Source organism: Etheostoma cragini, chromosome 11, assembly GCF_013103735.1.
Source record: "Etheostoma cragini isolate CJK2018 chromosome 11, CSU_Ecrag_1.0, whole genome shotgun sequence".
Lineage (NCBI taxonomy): Eukaryota > Metazoa > Chordata > Actinopteri > Perciformes > Percidae > Etheostoma > Etheostoma cragini.
In genome coordinates this window covers 23,695,647-23,715,464 of record NC_048417.1, presented here as the reverse complement: position 1 = coordinate 23,715,464, position 19,818 = coordinate 23,695,647, and the positions used below count along the sequence as shown (strand labels likewise).

At 41.0% G+C, this 19,818-nt stretch overlaps 3 long non-coding RNA genes across 3 annotated transcripts in view; 2 read left to right on the top strand and 1 right to left on the bottom strand.

The window, feature by feature from the left end:
- The window catches only part of LOC117952529, an 18,291-nt gene extending 16,875 nt beyond the window's left edge, over nucleotides 1-1,416 (top strand). Inside the window, exon 3 of the long non-coding RNA XR_004658441.1 lies at nucleotides 1,337-1,416. This is a non-coding gene — a long non-coding RNA (uncharacterized LOC117952529). The remainder of the gene's footprint in view (nucleotides 1-1,336) is intronic.
- On the bottom strand, nucleotides 1,341-19,158 carry LOC117952519. The gene is made up of 3 exons (XR_004658431.1): nucleotides 19,148-19,158; nucleotides 2,343-2,351; nucleotides 1,341-1,413 (listed from the first exon to the last, which is right to left on the bottom strand). It is a non-coding gene; the product is annotated as an uncharacterized LOC117952519 (long non-coding RNA).
- The window catches only part of LOC117952525, a 20,180-nt gene continuing 8,732 nt past the window's right edge, over nucleotides 8,371-19,818 (top strand). Inside the window, exon 1 of the long non-coding RNA XR_004658437.1 lies at nucleotides 8,371-8,382. This is a non-coding gene — a long non-coding RNA (uncharacterized LOC117952525). The remainder of the gene's footprint in view (nucleotides 8,383-19,818) is intronic.

The following is a 19,818-nucleotide window of genomic DNA, read 5'->3' as shown; positions in this document are numbered from 1 at the left end:
GGCAGTTCTGAAGGCAAAAGGGGGTCCAACCCGTTACTAGCATGGGGTACCTAATAAAGTGGCTGGTGAGTGTATGTCCCCATGCATGAAAAATCACCAAACTTTGCACACAAGTCCAGTACTGTGCCAAACTTGATCAGTCTGATTTGTGTACTGATGTTACTGATAGTGATGCTACAGCAGCCATCTTAAATTCTTTTATAAATTGAAAAATCAATCAACCGCACAACGTTGCAACTTACACCAAACTGTAGCCGCTGGCCCTAATAGTGCAGAAATGTTGCCCTGCTGTTACCCAGTAGCAATTTTGAAGTTTATCACTCTAATTTGTTCATGTTTTTTTTTTTTGATGGTCTTGCTGCCCTGGCAGAGGCCAAAAAAGCTCTGTCCCTAAATTACATGAGGGAGATACCAATGTATCTTGGTATGGTTATGAATTTACATAGAGAGTAATTACATTAATAAAACAGATGTGGTACGTGTATGTGTGTGACCCAGTGCAGAGCATCAGTAACTTGCATACAGAGAAGCCACCCATACCTGCTTGCCGACCACCGCTCTCGTTGAACTGTGGTTTTAATGAGCAGGTGTTGGGCAGAGGAACAAAAGGCATTAAGCATCTTGTCTCTCCTGTTTACAGGCAGCTGTGCACATAAGCTGGTTTTAGAAAAAGTAAATGTGTCTTCAGTTTTTCAAAACACACATATCTTAATTGTGATTATTTATATTTTTGTGCACTACCGTTTTTGTTTTGTTCACTAATGAAACAGTTGTGGTCCGGCAGCTGATGGTAGGGGCAGAGATCTGGCCTGACAGCCTATTTCTCATTGCTGCACCACTTTCCTCCAAGGCAAGAGGGGCGTGGTTGACATTGTCCCTCCATGCTTTCTGCACAGGCTCCTAAATGTTCCAAATTCCCAAGCAGATGTTGTGGAGTGCAGCTCAGCAGGTGATAATGGCAGGGACAAATGTAGGGTCGACCCCGAGGGGCCTTGGAGAAGATGCTACGCTGCCTTGTTTTCCTCATTCCAAAGGCCCTCTCAATGATGGAGTGGGCATTTGCATGATGGACATTGTTGAGCTCCTGAACCTGCCACTGTGGTGGCTCTCTGTAGGGCACGACTCAAGGCCCGCAGGCTCAATCCGACCCCTCGCAAATTTGGTTCCAGCTTGCAAATCGATTTAGGTTCCCAATACGTTACAATTTACGTTTTGGCCTGCCTATTTGTGATCCAAAAAAAAGAGAAATGTTTTCAAACTGTAATTACACTCAAAGCAGAATTTGGCAGATTCCCACAGAACCAATGAGTTTGGCTGATTCAGGCCTGAGAATCAGGTTGTGAGTCAGCTGTGTGGTAGCCTACTTTAAAAATATAATCACTGTTTTGCTTGATTTGCTCAATTCTATGATGGCTATGGAAGTTTTTACTGACTTTTCTAAGGCTTTATGTGGACCAAATATCATATGAATGCGCAATACAGTCAAAACCTTTCCACTTTTTCAATTTCATAAAAGCATGTCAATAAACTGTTCACGTCTGGCACTTGATGTGATTCTCATTTTCCAGTGTTGCCCTTAGTGAAATTGAATTTGACACCCCTTTTGTAGGGTGTCAAGATGGAGACAGTTTGCTCAAGGCAGAGATACCCACCATCCTCTACAATGAAATAACCCACAGAAGGGTACAGGTGAATTTTGAATAGAGAATCGTTTTTGGTGACATGTACTGACCCACAATTAGCCAGCAAATGTGTCCAAGAACTTGCCTCCACTGTCACAAACATGTTGGAGATGGATGGACTGAAATAGTCACTGGAGGCAGGTGCTGCATGTGCCTTTATCCTGATGTAGCACCCGTCAATAACACCCACGCATTTTCTGAATGCCTCCATTCTGAGCCGGTGCAGCCAAGCCTTCAGCTGCATTCAGGTGATGAGGCTTTGGAAAAAGGATGCTATGTGTGCTCATGTCAAATTATGAACATCACAGCACAGAAGATAATGCATCGGACACCCCATGAGCCAGCCAAAACACATCACAACTTCCATTTGAGGTTCCTAGCCGTGGGTCTTTTCCGTGCCAAGGAATGCCATCAAATAGTTATCATTTCAATTGTTGTCATCGCGGGACAGCCTGAAATCTGTCTTCATATCCTCTTCGCCATCAAGATAAATCTTCAGTAATGGTACTGAAGTGTTCAGCGCAGCATAACAAATAGATGGTGTCTGGAGGAATAAAATCAAAATGAGAATCACATACAAAACGCTAACAAGCTCAGACCTGCTTTCCTCTCGTTTGAAAGTGAAGCAACCAATATGTAGCCCCAGCCTACTCCACCTACCTCAAAAAACTACACAAACTGAAAAACTGTCAGTGAAAGAGTATTTCCAAAAGTTTGTACCTGGCTTACAGTCCAGTCAACTCTTGGCCAACTGCCGCTGGTTGCCGGCATCTTGGAGCTCTGTAGCGGCTAAATCAGTCCCTCCAGGGTTTTGCAATGTCCTAATCATGCCATTTCAAGCAAATTAAACCAATCCCTGCAACTTTGGTCAAAATTGCGGTTCGCACCAATCACCTCAACTTTTGTGCAAATTTGCCTGATAACCTGAGTTTTACCATGACTTTAACCAATCCCAGCAGTCCCATGTGCCAGACTTTGTACCAGTATGTAACGCTGAGAGCCAATAAACAAGCAGGAGTGAGGACAAGTTGACTTCACACGTGCGTGGTCATATTCATTTCCTTCTTTCTGATATGTACACAAGACTAACTCAAACATCTCACATTTACCAGTAAAACGTACAGCACAAGACCGTGCAAAACATGTCGGACCTTGACACAGCGCACATTGATGTAAAATGTAAAGTTATTTTCACTATAAAGCCACTGACATGGCTGCTGTTTCAATCCTGTTTGCTCTCTGCAATGCAGGAAAAAAACAGATTAGAAGGACAGGACGACCTAAATAATAAAATTAATATAATTTTGTCTTAAATCCAGCAGCCATTTTCATATTAAACGCAGCCCAGAGTAATTTTCCTTTCCTCAAAACAAGTTTCCTTAATTTGTTTATTTGCTACTAACATTGTCTTCTGCAAATGTATTGCAACAACTTGGAACTTTTTTTGCAATTTCTTTACAAAATGTCCCGCAAAATCAGGCATTTTAGGCCACAACAATCTAAAAAAAGGCTGTGAAATCCTGGATGGATTGCTAAATACACCCAGCAACTGTCACTTCAATTTGATTTTGATTTGATTTGATCGTTCTATGTCCCCCTGTTTTGAGATTCAGCGATTTACTTAGCTTAAAATACTTGTATTTTAGGTCTATTGGAAGGTGGGATACATTTTATAATTCAGCAGAGGCAGAGATTTGTGGACCAGAAAGGCGGAAATCCCACACATCCCACACAGCAAATTGCTCCCTGTGTGTAAATGTAAAAGCATGCAATCATGGGCTGGATTGAATCACTACTTTGTTGTATCGAGCAACAACAAAGACGTGATAAAGGAAATGTCACGCATTATTACTCTGAATGGTTGCATGCGATAGTAAAATATCACGGGTAATGTCAGTGAGGGCATCCATAGCATCAGAACCAAGAAGCGGAAAATGTTTCTGATAGAGTTCATGATCTGTTCCGTTTTTTGTTTGCTTGAGATTTGTATTTCGTTCGCACAAATATAAAAAAAAACCTAGAGAGCAAAGCCTGCTGTCAGGCAAAATAAATTCAGAGGGCATCACAACAGACAAAATGTCAAAATGAAACAAGTAACAGGGTGAATTAATACAATAAAAGCCATGATGCAGATAATGAGAGAGCGAGCGACAGACACGTTGTCTGTAATAGTTAGATTCATTAACAAAGTACAGTAGCCCTTCCCACAGTCAACATCTAGCCAAGTGTGAACTCCATTCAAATTTAATTCAGCTAAGGATAAAAGAGTATTTCTTTCAGATACAACTATAGGGATGCTGTTGCATATGTCGACTCAGGCATAAATCCACATAACCAGTCTGCTGTTTACATTCAAAGACATTTTGTGTGTATGAAAGAGATTCTTTAGGTTGTTTTCTTAGAGGTTGAAAATCCATCCATTATGTGTAACCGCTAATCCTTAGAGGATCACGGGTGGCTGGAGCTAATCACGGGTGGCTGGAGCTGATCCCAGCTGACGTTAGGCGAGAGGCGGGGTACACCCTGGACAGGCCGCTAGTCAATCCCAGGGCTGACAGACAACCATTCACTTTCACATTAACACCTACGGGCAGTGTAGGTCCCCTTTAACCTAGCGTGTCTTTGGACTGTGGAAGGAAGAGGAGTGTGGGATTGAAGCCAGAACTCTCTTGCTGTGAGGTGTTTGTTGGCTACATGCTGTGCAGTGCAAAGTGAGTGCTACAGTATAATGCTGCAAATGATAATTACCCATCCCTGGCTAAAACTTACATCCTCACCAGTTGATGAACCATGTAGGGTATGGCTAGTTAGCTCTAGTATTACACTGCAGTACTACAAAGAAAATGTGGGACTGTTAGTTCTTTTCAAACCCTTTTCAATTGTTTATAATGGCAAAACATAGATAATAATATAGACAGCTGAGATGAATGGTTTATTGTAAGTACTTTTGTACAGTGAGTTTCACTTTGACATGAAAATATCGTCATGATGAACCAATAAGTTAAACCGATCTCAAGAAAACTTCCACATAGCGATTATCCAAAAGTCAGGCCTAATGTCTGAATTCAGATAAGCATCAGTGCCAAATATCTGGAAGAAACTCCCAGAAAACTGCAAGCCCACTGCAACTCTCTTCTCTAAGATGTTTCCTTTCTTTACCCCTCCTGTTGTGCTCGGGGCAAATTTGACCCATTTTCAAAAAGTTTCTTTCTAGATTTTCACAAAAATAACTCTCTACACAAGTAAGATAAATGATCAGTCCACTACGTTCATTTATTGTGGGTGTTTTACACAATTTTATGGCAAAAATATATAAAAAGTTTAAAGAACGTTCAAAAAATACCAAAGGTAAAAAAAAAACGTAAAGGCTCAAAGGTCAAAAGGCACAGAAAAAAAATTATCTAAAACTTGGAAAAATGTACAAAAACTTGGGGAAAACTTAGAAAAACATTGGGGTGAAAGCGACAAAAAGTGTTAACAAGACAAACATTGGAAAAAAGTTTCATATTACAAATTAAGACCCAAAAAATAATAATAAGTGGCGTGGTCGGCAGAAGAATGACACAAGGGTTAAATAACCATTAATTTTCTAACACTGTCCTGTCATGTTTATTCTTGTATTTCAAGAGTGTATGATTCTATTTAGCTGTTCTTATTTTCTTTTTATTGTTTCAAACTGCTTTTTAATGTTTTATGTAAAGCAGTTTGCTTTGTTGCCTTGTTGGTGAAATGTGCTGTAGAATTATAGCTTGCCCACCTTGCAAGAAAGTTCGAAAGTTATGTTGCCTTGGTATACCTCGGTCTGGATCCATAGGCGCCTACACCATGGGTGAGCACCCACGGAAAATACTGAGCACCCACGTGTGCCAGACTGCCAGCCGGCTACATTCATTTCAAATGAAACGTTACAGTTGGCGCTAAGTGGAGCATGTGTTTTAGTGTGATTGGTTATGTTGCTTTCAGTCCCCTGCTCCATTGATTCTTAATTTCTCCCAAAACTGACCGCGGTTACGTGTCAGTTAAACTTCTCATCTCCAATCCTATCTGTATTTGTGAGAAGTGGCACTGTCTTGAGTTGAAAGATAGCTTACTTTACGGCTTTATCATTAAGTTAATAGGCGTGTGTTCGTGTTGGCTGCTGTCCATTTCCCAAGGTTCTGAAATGTAAAAAATGCAAAAATTATTTTTAAAGGCAAGCATCCGTGAGCCCCCACAGAGGAAAAGATAAATCGGCACCTACATCTGGATCTCTGTAATTCAAGTTTTTGTGTCTTGGGTGTTACGTACCTTTCAGGACACAAGAGTGCTGGGCACAATAACATAATACAGTATGGGCCATCGAGTGGAGGCAAAGCAATATGCAACCTTATCCTTCCATAATATGAAGCTGTAGGCGGCATGAAGCTGATGACATATGAAACAAAGAAGTGTTCTACTTTGTTTACTGTGATTATGGGTTTGATGCTATGCACTTTTTATTTTACAGTAAATGAACAAATCTACCAACTCATATTTGTTGTATGAGGAGAGTAGTAAGAAGAAGAAATGACCTGCGAGGGCACCCAGCTACGATAAGCATGTGTGGAAAACATGTCAGTCACAGTAACAGTACACACAGTACTAAATGAGTTTGTGACACAATTATAGTTGTAGATGCTTCCACTTGTATGGCTGGCAGTTAGTTTGGTAACATAAAAGCAGGGAAGGCGTAAGCTTGGTCGGTGTCAGGCTTTAGAGGGCTAATTGCTGGAGGTGTGCAGTGAGTAGCAGTGATCAAATCAAACTACTGCTAGAAAACAATCGTACATGTTTTGGTCCTTGAAGTTCTAACGTGACCTGTAACCCCACAATATGATGTACAGTAGTTACTAAATGCCCTGCTGCTCCTTGGCCTTGATAGTAAAGTAGGCCTGGCAGGTAGTTCGCTTGTTAGGAGGCAGGCTAACAGCAGCTGTCAGCAGCTTACCTGAGAGCAGACACTGTTTATCCATCCATCTTAGGGCCCCATGCAGTCTAGAAAAAGCGATGCGACGAGTCGCTGCAGGGTTGTGCGGGGCCGGGAGTGCCGCTTAAATGGCTTATTTGTGCGACGTCCTGTTGTTATTTACCCGCCAATGTAGCACAAGTAGACTATATATTTCACAATTATTGTTTGCAATCGGATCATTTGTAGGCCTTGTCACAGTGTGAACAGACAATCGGTGTTCAGAGATGGTCAATAGCTGTGTAATGGAGAAAATATATCATGCACTTCCCTGTAAGGTAATAGGTGTCGCTAGCTTCGAAAGTCTCAAGATCTTTAGAGAGGATTAGAATACTGGACGTATTGCTGATGTCATAATGGTGTGCTATTTGTGCTTTCATTAACACCTTGTGAGGAAATGGAACTCAGTGGCCTTCCCTTTTTGATAAAAGGTTAGCTGATGACTTTCTTGGATATTTCTAGAGGATTTAAACTCAGGAATGAAGTGTTTCTCTTTTGTTATCTTCTAGTTACTGCTGCTTTGAACTTTTTGTAATTTGCTTTTTGCCAAGATAACCTTGTCAGTGCTCAACACAGCCATGAAACCAAATCCTGAAAGGTCAGTGAGGACAGGAGTGAACAAAAATCAATACTACTGGCTGTGATCACAGAGGACAACGGTTTTGTCACTTAGAAAATCTCTTTCCATGCCCGATTGTGGGAATGAGATAATGTCATGTGTTACTACAAAGAAAAGAAAATAACTTTTTCAACTGTATTCTAGGCTAATACTGAGAATAAAATGTATATATATGCTTTTGCAGTAACACCTTCACTGGGGCATAGTCTCTAATAAGGTTTGTAGGGCATTCAAGTTTTGAGTGACAGCAGGCAGTTATGAGAAATTAGTGCAATAGCCAATGGCAAAAGAAAAAAAAAATCTTTTTGAGAGTTTGTTATCTAGGCTACATTGCAGACAGAGGGAGAAGGAATCTGTTTTCTTCATTTTCTGGGTTGACCTGGTTGATTTGCTCTTGGCACAGCGGATCCACAGACAGACACCGGTCCCCTCGAGGCTTAAAGAGAATTCAGGGTGGGTGTGTTTTGCTCTCTTTGACTTTGCTTGGCAAAATGAAAGATCCCAGGTTTACCCCCAGAAAGGTTGTTAAGCTAGGTGGCAAATATCTTTTTTTTTTTTGGACAAGGGCCAGTCCACAGAAGGCATAAATGTAGAGCCCGATTGTTTCTGTCATAACAGAATCATGAACAAAATTTAAAATAAAGAAAAAGCTATAAGGCAGATTTCAGAGGGCTCTACATTAAGTCAGTGCAAAAAGATATCTGGAGATTTCAAAATATGACTTTCTAAGTTTCAATCTAGCCGACACACTCTAACTGTAGTGTAAAAAAAGTCTTAAAAAATAATTCAGTCACCAGGCTTGGAATACACAGGGGGAAACCCTGGATCCCTTGTTTACAGCTTGATTACAATTGGTCATTGTCACTTAGTCAGTCCTTTTGGAGAACAGAACTGACTTTTACCTTCTGTTCTGTTGCTCTGTTTTCTAGGCTCATTGTTCTGTCTGTCAGAAGTCACAAAGTCCTATTCCTTGCACTTTGATCTGTAAAAAGTCACTGTGAGATCTTAACAAAATTAAAGGGACTGTTGGGATTTTTTGAAGTGGGGTTGAATGAGGTACTTGTCTACAATCACTGTTTTACCTACAGTAGACGGCGGTCGGTCCAGCCCCAGTTTAAAGAAGCAGGCTGCTGTGGACGGGGCATTGCAACAAAATAAATTTTACCTAGACAAATCTGAGTTGAATGAAGTTATTGTGTGACTTAGGTGTGACCTGTGCACTCCCAAGCACTCTTTACACAACCAGTTTTTTTAGGACAGCGCACCGTGAACCCCACAGTCCGTGCTGGGAAAGACAATGACTCAGCATGTAAAGAAGCTTTTGGCACAGCCAAATGAACTCTCTGGCATTAAAGGAGTCAGATCACCTCAGCACTTTGTAGTATGCTCGAAACATGTTTTGGTGTTGGGTGACCAGCCACAGCGCTACATCCTTAAAGCCATTCTCCACACTAAAAAAACTAATTTGTAGAACGTGTAATGCTTATTTTCAGTTGCCGATATGTAGCCACCAGTCTTCAGTCTCCAGTTTTTGGGTGCACATTGCATCATTTTTGGCATGGCTCTTGTAGTGGGCAAACTCTTCAGACTCAAAACGGGATCTAAAGGTTACTGACCTGTGTTTAAAAACTGTTCCAGACAGATTCTTAGTTTATACAGTGAGACCGTTACTACAAACTTTTACTACGAGCATCTCCAAACTCCACTGATGTTGCCTGGCTGTGGTCGGTAACAATGGATTCCACAATCAACACATCAATAGAGACTTCTCTAGCTCAAACCGCTGAAGCATGGTCCACTTCTTCACTGTCTGTTTCATTCTGTTCTGTCTCAATCTGGACTATGTATAATGGGCGATTAAAGCAGTCCTGCTTACTTGAATTTTGTTGTATGTGTGCAGTCATCATCTCTCAAATCTCTGCCTAGGCAAAGTTATCTAAACTGGTCCGCGTACACGGTGTAACCTCTAAATCAGTCCCCCGTTAAACAGTACTTAAACAATCCTTTTGTTGCACTGTCCATCTATACACTTAGTATCTTCCAATTACGTATAGCTTTTTGCCAAAACATGGCTTAAGACTTACATGTACACATACATTGGTTTGCCGTTTGCAAACAGCAGAATTGCCTTATTCTTGGTCACACACTACATTCCACCTTTTAAACATGCATACTTTGTACCTGCTTCCTCTTGTTTGTAAGTTTCCAGAACTTTGCCAGCATGTTGTACAGACGTGGGGAATTAGGTTCTCTTATTAAAAAAAAATATGCAAATAAAAATTGTTAAATGATGGTGCGAGGAAACCAGAATGTTAGTAAGGAATGTAGTATACAGGGGCTGATGCTGACCCATTTTTTATTTCAATAAGCCAAAGCTGCATGTAGACTTTTCACAATGACAACAATTCAGTTTTCATAGCAACTGATCCATTTACAAAGATCTTCACACAATTACGTGGTTCCTTCTGGAGACCACTTATTCCTGCACTTGAGGCCAATGTAAGACCGTAGCAAGAGGAAAAGGAAGATAAGCCTATCTACTTGGTGCTTAAGCAGCAGTCTGAATTGCAGCTATTATAGGCCTGAATTGCATCATTACATTGTAATAAGTAAAAGCTTCACAATCTTTCTCCGATCCTCTTGGCAATTTGAAACTCTGCAGGTAGTGCTCTTGTTAAAGTCAGCCGTTCTTGTACAGGTCAACTGAAGAAACTTAATTGTGGCCCCAGAGGGCAGAGAGGCTACATCATACTTCCAGGCCCCTTAAAGTAATTAATGTGTGGTTGGCTCTCTAACTGAATTCCTTCCTAAATCTTCTCATCTGTGAGGGAGGAATCCTGCAGACCTTAGGGCCTCCTGCAGCAATGAAGCAGCCACAGACTGTTCATGCTCATGTCATTAGCTTGAGCAGCCCACTCGGCTAATTGGTAAGGCAGAGTTCATTTGACTTCCTTGCAGATTTGGCTAGCCACTGGGGATAGGAGTGAGTAATTAGAAACCGGAATTAAATGTAGTTTTCACGAATGGCTTGGAGGAGACGGATGGCACACAGTGTGTCCATAGCTTGACTTGCTGTGTGGTAAAGCTGTCCTTAAACCAAATGGAAACAAGTTGTACAAGAAGTCAATAAACCGAAAAAGTGGTTGAGCGTTGGTTTGTGTTATGACGGTGGGGAAAAAAGAAAAGGAAAGTGCAAAAGTGTATACGATTTTTTCCTGCAACAGTGAGCCTGTTCTCTTTAATATTTTTTATTTCTTACAATAAGCAACAAAGTTGGACCATAGAGCTCTTCTCCGAAGTACTTTTAACATAAAGGAACAGTCTGACATTTTAGGAATTATGCTTTCGTACAGGGAGTTAGTTGAGAAGATCAAAACCACTCTCACGTCTGTATGCGGAATATGGGGCTAGAGCCAGCAGGTTTTTAGCTTAGCATAAAGAGTGGAAAAAGCTAGCCTGGCTCCGTCCAAAGTCAGGAAAACAATAAATGAATCCTTTTACCAGCTCCTCCTAAAGCCTGGATTCCACCAGGGGCAGATGTTCCACGTTGCGGCTGCACACGTATTTTCTGCAGAGTGGAAAGCGGCTCTGGCGATCTCTGGTGACGTTACTGCCTTCAAGACCCTCCGTTTTAAAGCTAGGGTGGAGATGTTCGTATCTTATGAAACTTATTGATAAGGGGCTAAAAGAAGCTCCAATGAGGGGAAAAAGTTGCATGGACATTTTCAGGACGTATGGTTTTACTGTACTAATGAAAGCACTTGTACAATCTTCTCCGGTCTCTCACGACTCTGTAAACTGACTGTAGAGATGCACTTTGGGTTGACTACTGTAGTTATGTTAAATAAAAAGTACATTAATTTAACTGCTTTGGGGTCAACATTTTTATTAATTCAACAGCTTAGAGAGTTCCTTGTACAATTTACAGCATTCGTTCTCTGACAAGCGCTTTCATATCCAAGAAAAATTGGTATTGTAACTGAAATGTCCCGCATCAAATCAATATTGAATACTTATAATAATACCTAATAATACCTTGTGATTCAGAATCAAATTGATTCCGTAATCAGTGGTGATATCCAACCCTAGTATTTATCCTCTCATGTAACTCTTGGCAACGAAGGGAATAAGCGTTTTTTGCCAAAAAATTGAGCTATTTCTTCAACCAAAAGAGATCTTTTGCTTTTGCCAATAAGTACAGGAACTTATTGTAGGAAGTTATTTTGAATAACTTGAATGAAATACCTGAATGAGAAAGGTAAGTAAATGTGTGGCTGCTGAATTGAAGTTGAGCTTAAATGCATGTGGGGACGAGTGGGAATTTGTAAATTCAAAGCAGTGCACTTCACAGTAGTTAAGTGGCTAATATGACATATGAGGTGAAGCAATAATTATTATTGCATCCAAGGCTTTAACCCAGTGCGGCTTTTATTTGTCTTTCCAAGTGCCATGCACAATGTTGGTGCGGCTGTGATAGGTGGCGTTCCAGCTCACCAAGCTTTCATTCAATAGAGATTTAAAAAGGTACAAAGCAATTGTCCAGCTTCTGAAATTGAGCTCGCCCTTCTCATATTACTCGATCAACAGCCCCAGCAGTAAAATATTTACAACACTGGGGAGACAGAGGATTCATTTTGTATTTTCATCCAGCAGCCAACTAAGGGATGATACACTTTATTCTCTGTTAAATGGGAGAAACTGATACTCTCTCTGTTCAAACTGCTGGGTTTATCTGAAGAGGCTTCACATTCCCTGCTCACCTATGCACTCTATGCCCTGTCAAGGTAGGTTTTAAAACTCTATTTGTTACTATTGTTGTTATACTGTCGCTCTTAATTAAAAAAAAGAAAAAAAGATGCTGATTAGTGGAGAGGAATTTGACACCAAATGATCTCTCAGAGGAAGCTTTGAGGCTGGCTCTGGAGGAGAGTGGAGCTGGTTGTGCCCCTGCAGTCCTTCCCCAGTAATCTGACATATGCAGCGCTTTGCACTATTACAAGCTTTGAGGAACTGATCAAAGGAGCGAGCTCTAACAGGGAAAGGAAACAAGAGAAACGAAACAAACCCCAGTTTGATGTCTACCTCTTGCTCATCCCAGCCTCTCCGCCTACTGCCTTCACACGCCCATCTCCTTACTCGTTTTCTTCACAACTTCGTCCCCCCCAACCCACACACCCTCCATCACCCTTTCCCTTGTGTGTTGTAAAAAGCAAATTATTTCCTTTTTAAAGGAATGCCATCCCTGTATTTAAGGAAGCCTTCAGGGCAGAGATCTTTCTTCTTACTGTTAGTTTCCTGTTGCTACCATCTAGTTTTTGAGGCTTTGTTCAATTGTTAGTTCATATAGCAGTTTGATGATTGACAGGGGGAGAAGTTCGGGGTCCTACAGCTTCTCCCATTTAGTTTCTTTTTGGCCAGACCTCCAGATTTCCATAGTTTTGGTAAATCCATTGCAGTTTGTTTTGTAAATAAAATGATTCAAACTGATCCTTTAGCATAAGGCCCTTTTTAATATGTTAGTGGTCACTAAATTAATTGGGCTGTGGCTGTAACATCAGTATTATGTTTCGTTTGCTCTGGCAGATATCTCAGGCCACCACCCGTTCAAACAGATCTACAAACAAAGAGAGGCTGGACAGTAGCCTGGTCCTACCAGACTCTGGTACGTTTCATTTGTACAGAGAGTCTGGCCACTCTCTGTTGATAAACTGTGTTAACTTCTTTGAAGGCGGGTACTCTGAAGTTTAAAACTATTGGACGTGCCTAGAGCCATTCTGGATCTGCGATAAACAATCACTAACGTATGGTCTTGTCGTCGGCTTAGCCACAACATCATGGCCGCCAACAAAACTCAGCAAAGATTGTTCTTGCTTGGGCTTAAAATTCTGGATATTCTGCAGCGTTGCCACAACGGACCGAATGGCTCAAACTAGTGCACAACCTCCACGCCATCGTTCTCAGCATCTCCCTCTGTTTGCTGATTGAATGATTTAGCCGGAGAAAAGCCGTGAATATACCGCAAACCCAGACCATACTGAAGGAAAATGAAAATTCACCCAAATTATGTAGTATAGGGCAGAGGGCGGCGCTAGGCTAGCTGGACGGGCCAATCAGAAGAGTTTCTCACACGGGCGGGTGTATGACGATGACCGAAAGGAGCGTCATGCTTTTAACCTAGTTACTGGATGTATCTAACATTCTACGTCCAGCACAACACACCAGGCTCCCAAAACCTAGATCGATCTGTCAAACTCTGTGGTTCTGAGAGATGAATCAATATTATGTTACTGTACTGCCTGTCTCCTGCCTCAAATGTTTTCAGAAGCACATTTTGGTTTGCTGTTCTGTGGTTGATTGGTTGTCTAATTGGTTGTAGGTCTGTTCAATTGGGTCCAGAGGCATATTGTCTGCACCGTGGATAACTCCCATTGGAAATTAAAAATGAGCTGAGAGGTTCCAGACTACTACGAATTTGAAAAACAGTCTGACCACGCAAAGCTAAAGTTTTGCAATACTGTAATATAAACATATATAAGTTACAAAGTGATTAGTCACTACACAATGTCAATACTCAGTTGTTCAAAAGTTCAGTATTTGAGTATGTCAACTTAGTTTTCAATTCAAATGTCATTTCTGACTCGAGGGTTAAAAGCCAAAAAAAAAAAAAGACATAGAAAATAAAACCACAATTCATCAGTTACATTTCAACATTGACATTTTTTGGAGGGAGTCCCGGGATCCAGGATTGCATTTAAAAATCCTCAGAATCATGTTTTTGAGAAATTTAATTTTCATTAATACAACTTTTATAATTTCATTTTCAGTCTTACAGAGCCTCCTTTAGTTTCTCTGCCAATGTTTGTGTGCTGCTTCTTTGGGGAACACGTTTGCAGAACAGGACATTTTATGTCTCAAGACTTATGTAATGGGCTGTCACAGTGAAAGAGCTCTCTGTACTGTACCTCTGGAGGTTCATCCATTGGAGTAACAGGCGGGGCATTCTGTATGCTCTCAAGGACTTAGATATTAAACTCTGTGTTCTTTATGGCGGTGACATTTCTTTGCCATTAATTGTTGCTTTGAATCTGTCTAAATATGAATGTTGTGGTAATTTTCACCAAGTGCTGGGAAGTGGACTGTGTTCCTACTGTCAGGGCTGGCTTGTAGGACAGAATATTAATAATATGTCACGCAATGTCAGGGTGCGCCTCATTCAGTTAAAGATTATGCATCGCTTCTTTTGGACTCCCTCCAGATTGTTTGTTTGTTTGTTTAGACTTGGTTTGAAAGGCACACCAAATTGTTGGAGATGTAAGACAGAGGAGGGCTACTTACTTTATGTCCTGTAAGGACCAGGTTTTATGGAGCAGGATACACGATAACCTCTTTCCGATTGCAGGGACCCAGGTTCCATTTAACCAAAGTTCAGTTGTTCTTAATCCTAAATGGAATAGATAAGCACATACAAAGCCGGATACAGACTAGTTTAATGATAGCCAGATTCTTTTAAAAGATGGTGAAATGAAGGGGTCCAATCCAGGAGTGGGCTTGTGAGATCACTAGGCTGGTGCGTTTCAAAAGACATCATACAAACACTTTGTAAGATTGGATATCTACACGGTAAAATTGGGAATGCACTTTCTGGGGGGCTCCTAAGAAACTTTTTACTTTCAAAGAGGGAGAAGTAGCACGTTTGATGAGTGTGCATAAGCTCTGCCACTGTCCACTTACTGACAAATGTAAAGTGGAAAGCATGACAGTCTATCAGGGCCTAAGGGCAGGTGTAGGTAAGAGCTGATGCCCACGGAGGTAACAAAGAACTGAAATGTAATGACCAAAGCAAATAGGTGCTAGGAGAGAGTAGGATCTGCTCAGCAGGGCAACAGGGGGCCTGGAGAAATGGCTATACCTTGTTAGGGCGACCTGGAGACTAGAGAGAATCAGGCAGGATTGCTCAGGAGCAAAGCTCGAGGGAGTCACAAAGAACCACTGAGGAAACAGAAAAGCCAACAACACAGCCCCATTAAACCTAGCTGTCTAGAGTAGAAATACAGCAGCAATGAGCAAGGGCGTGGAGTATAGGGGGTCATCCCTATGTTCCCTTATTTCTATGAATTTTCCCTTGAATCAAAAATTAGGCCCAATGTTCAGAATCAGCGATTCTGATTCCCATACATACCGTATGTAAGGATGACAGGATGAATTTGGTGTAAGAAATTATGCAATTTTTTCATGGTGCTTTAATTATAGAAGTATTAAGTCTCTTTTCCTCCATTACTCTTAAACACACTAACACTGTCAAACTTGTGTCCATGTCTCTGTCCGCCAAATCCAGAAGTGTAACATATCTGCAATTCACAGACCCGGTTGTAATTAAACACCTCAATGAGCAGATTACGACTTTCCCCATTTGGAAATTTCATTACCATTTCCCTTATTGGATTCCAAATTTAATTAGTGCTCCTGGGCTAAACAGCATGTGATCCGACGGGGAATGCAGAGGCTGTCAGAGGTTTTGAACATTGGTTCAACCCTGGTCGCTTCTTCTGACACCTTGGAAAGAAACAAACAGACCAGTATAGAACATTTCATTACTCGTATTTCTTTGCCAAGCACTCATGTTAAAGGCAAAAACATTATGCTTGGTCTAAAATGGCATAACAGATTTCCTGCTACAGCACTCTTTATTATCCTGTAATTGTGTATTTTACTGTAACTTATTTTAATCTAAATAACATAATTTGAAGAAGGTGTTTGGAATTTGTTTAACCAACCTGTTCTTAATCCAAACTCGTAAAATCCCGACGCTTGGTCAGTGGCTCTAAGTGTCAGATACAGACACAAAAAGCAACCTTTAGCGTCTGCATGGAACGCACCGGGCAGAGCGGCAGCTTCACTGCGGTGCTGTAACTCCTAACTTCCACCGGGTGCGGAACATCTGCGGGTCCGCTCAAGAACAGGGGCGGAGTCAACAGGTTTCCATTAAAGTCAATGTGTGTATTTCCACTGACCGCGGAACTACTGCGTTCGACTCCGTCCCAGCTCCGGCGATCCCTAGCCCTCCAGAGCAGATACGCAGAGCTTCTATTTTTGCCGGAGAGGTCCGCAGCAATTCCGCACACGGCAGATTGTGCGGGACAGGGAGTCGAGCAAAGAAACTAAATGAAATATATGGTTGATTTTCAAAATAAAATATACCGTGCTCATGGCGGCTCATATTTCCCTACACTACACCTTGAAAACATCATAATGAGCAGAGACAGGCCTGAAGTCAATAGCTCAGAGGTTTTGTGGCTCTGTTTATAGAAACTACATCCTGTTATATCGCGCAATCACACGTGAATTTGCAAGATCTTGTGGCTCCCTGTGACTTCAGCTGTCAGTCATGGCGGCAGCCATTCCGCAACTAATCCGGACCTGGTGGGTGTTGAGGGACGGCGGAGCACGGAGCCAAGCCGATCCGCCGTTGATTGAAATCCAGGGTAACTCTATCCTGCAGAGAATGCTAAGAGGGAGTAAAGAAGGCTGGATTAAGGTCCTTCTTAACAGCTAAAATGTAAAAAAAAATCCAGCTACAACCTCTAAAACTCACCAATTAGCATGGTAAAGGATTTTTGGTTTAAACTGCACAACACCCAAAGTTAAAAAGACAAGGTGTAGTTTAACCAGGGGATATGTGTGGTACTATTTATTGACAGTCACTACTTTCAGCCAAGAAATAGTCCAGCTAACAACCCTTTGTAAAACTGCTACTTTTTACCCTTCTGTATTTACACAGCCAAATCTGTCCTGGCATAATTCCCAAATTTAAACAGCATATTGGGTTTAGTTCAAGAAGTGTTTTCTGCATCTGCTGTACAATAGTTGAGGTGTATAATAGTTATTGTTAAATAGTTACTGACAAACTTTTTTGTGATTTAGGTATGAGGATTTCTCAACAGATTAAAAGAAGTAAAGATCTATGAGTTTACATGAAAGCAGAAATGCATCGATGGTCAGTAATAAAAAGCACATGTGATTTGTAAAGTGAATTATTCAGTAAAGATTATTGGATGCGAATTGTCTTAGATGTGTTTGGCCACTTTGGGCGCAACAAGAAATGTACACACAGACAATTAGAGGTGATTTCTTTGATTGTTCTTTCATTATTATAAATATATCCAACAATCCACACAGGCACACAGTTCCCTTTTTATATTTTAGTGTCTTTATATACAAGCAGAGCTCTACATTCCAACCAGGTTTTCAGAAAGACACCATTTAATTTAAAAATTCTTGGCCAGTATTCAAATCATTTATTAAGATGTATTCTTTCTCAGTCCAAAGGTTTCATTTCCAGTCAAGCGTAAGACAAGTGGGCATTATCTAAGCATTCTTTTCATTCCCATTGGGGCCAAGAATAATTGTAGAGCCTCCTTCCTTTGAAAAGTGAGCATCACAGTTGATGCCTTGGAATGATTATGATGATACGTTAAATAAAAGGACCTGAAACAACAATGTCTGTCTCAAGTCATCCAAAATACTCTGCAATTACCTGAATAACACCCATGGAAGGGAGTGAGAGGAAGATTTTTTTCCCTAGTGCAAGAAAAAATAAACCATTTTCAGTTCTTGGCATATGACTGAGACTTTAAGGAGGCTTTGGAGCCTGAGAACTGCAGGCCCAGACCTGACCTCCACGGGAACCGGGCCTGAGGCAACACAACAGAGGATGTTTATCTGAAGCATGGGACAGGTTGGGTTGCACATCAGAAGCACATACCAACATGGAGACATAACCTGTCCACCAAACAGTTAATCAGCCTATATGTCAGGTGGGTAGTAATCATAACACATAAGTGTTGACATGTGCTTTCATTACTCTTTAAAAAAAGTTCTACAGAGATAAATTACATTTTTTAGAACTGGGGGATGGATGGATGGGTAGATAGACAGGTAAATAGATAAGACGAGCAATAACTGCTCCACAGCACCGTGATGCCAAACACACGTACAACACAGCATGGGAGTGATCTCATGAAGCATAAAAAGTGCTGATTAAATGTTCTGATTCAGCCAGAGAATTATGGACGCTTCAATTGGTCGCTCAAACGCTGCTAAACTTACAACGGTTTGGATTTGGCGATATTTTTCTTTCTTATTTTGACCCTGGAGAGAAACGCTATATCTCTTCTCCTTTGCAGCACCTCTCTTTCGCGGAGCAGACTTGTCAGACAGTCTCGTTGCCTACGGCCAAGTTTGAATTACTTTCAAGTGACTTTGTACCATCCCTGATATCACCTCAGCCTAAACTTGTCTTGAAATCTAAACAGAGAGGTAGGGAATAGAAGCAGGTATTGATTAGTGGGCTTCTCGTGAATGGCACTGGGGTGAGGAGTAAATACTTGTGGAAAGACACAATAGAAAATCATTGTAAGGTGATAAAAAAAGTCTCTTCATGGACCTTTTCCATTATATCTAATGAATAAAACAACACTGTAAGTAGGTGGTAAAAGGGAAACTACTTAAGGCTTTATGGTATCAGTTAATTAGGTGGTTTCTGTAACTATCTATCAAATCAATGTCTGTAGGGATAGAAGAGGTTAGGAAACTTAAGTCCACACATATTGAAAGATACTTTGGCCAATGGATTTTAACTTGCAAAGAGTACAATATTTCCTGCCTCATATCTTTATAATGAAAAAATAGGGTATAACTGATGTTCAAGGGACTGCAAGTACACTCCTTTGATTACCTTGAACCATCTGTGAAGTGTAGATATGAGTGGGGCTTGTTTTTCTGTTCTCCATCCCCTATGGCACAACTGTTAAGCATTTAGAGGCCTAGATAACCTCTGACCCTAGGCTTCCAGTTCATCCAGACAACTTTAGATGGTTGTGTCAACGTTTCCTGATACTGATCCATGTTCCCATTAGGAAGACGTATGTCAGTATTATTTGCATGTAACTGCTTCCAGGCAAAACAGCAAGTTCTCAGAAATCCCCCAAAATAGTTGGGCTAGTGCTCATAAATGGCACGTTGTTTCATCATTTCAGTGATTTGTTAGAAAGAGAACTTAACATGTGAACGACTTTGTTAAAGTCAAAATTAAATTAAGAAAATAATTAGAGGTGCATACTTCCCCTGTGAGAGCAGTGATTTATTTCAGCTCAATTATGAATTCCATTAAGGTAAGGCCAAAAGGCCAAAGTATCAGTATTGGATGGGTTGAATATGTTCAGATTTAGTGGCCCTCATTAATGAAATGTCCGTACAACCTAAAACAGACGTACCACGGGCATACGCCGATTCCTACGCAAAGCTCAATTTGAACGTGAGTGTAGGTTGCGCAATAATCTCACGTCTGGTCTTACCTTGTGTATGCAAGTTTTCCGGTGTGACTAATGGTGGTTCGTGGTATGACCACGTTCACCCTGTTCAGTGAATTGTGATTGGTGAAATATTTATTCAGTCGCCTATTTAACCTTCCTATGGTGTTAGGGTCCCGACGGACCCGTTTTGAGTTTTAACATGCATAAAAGCACTTCATACAT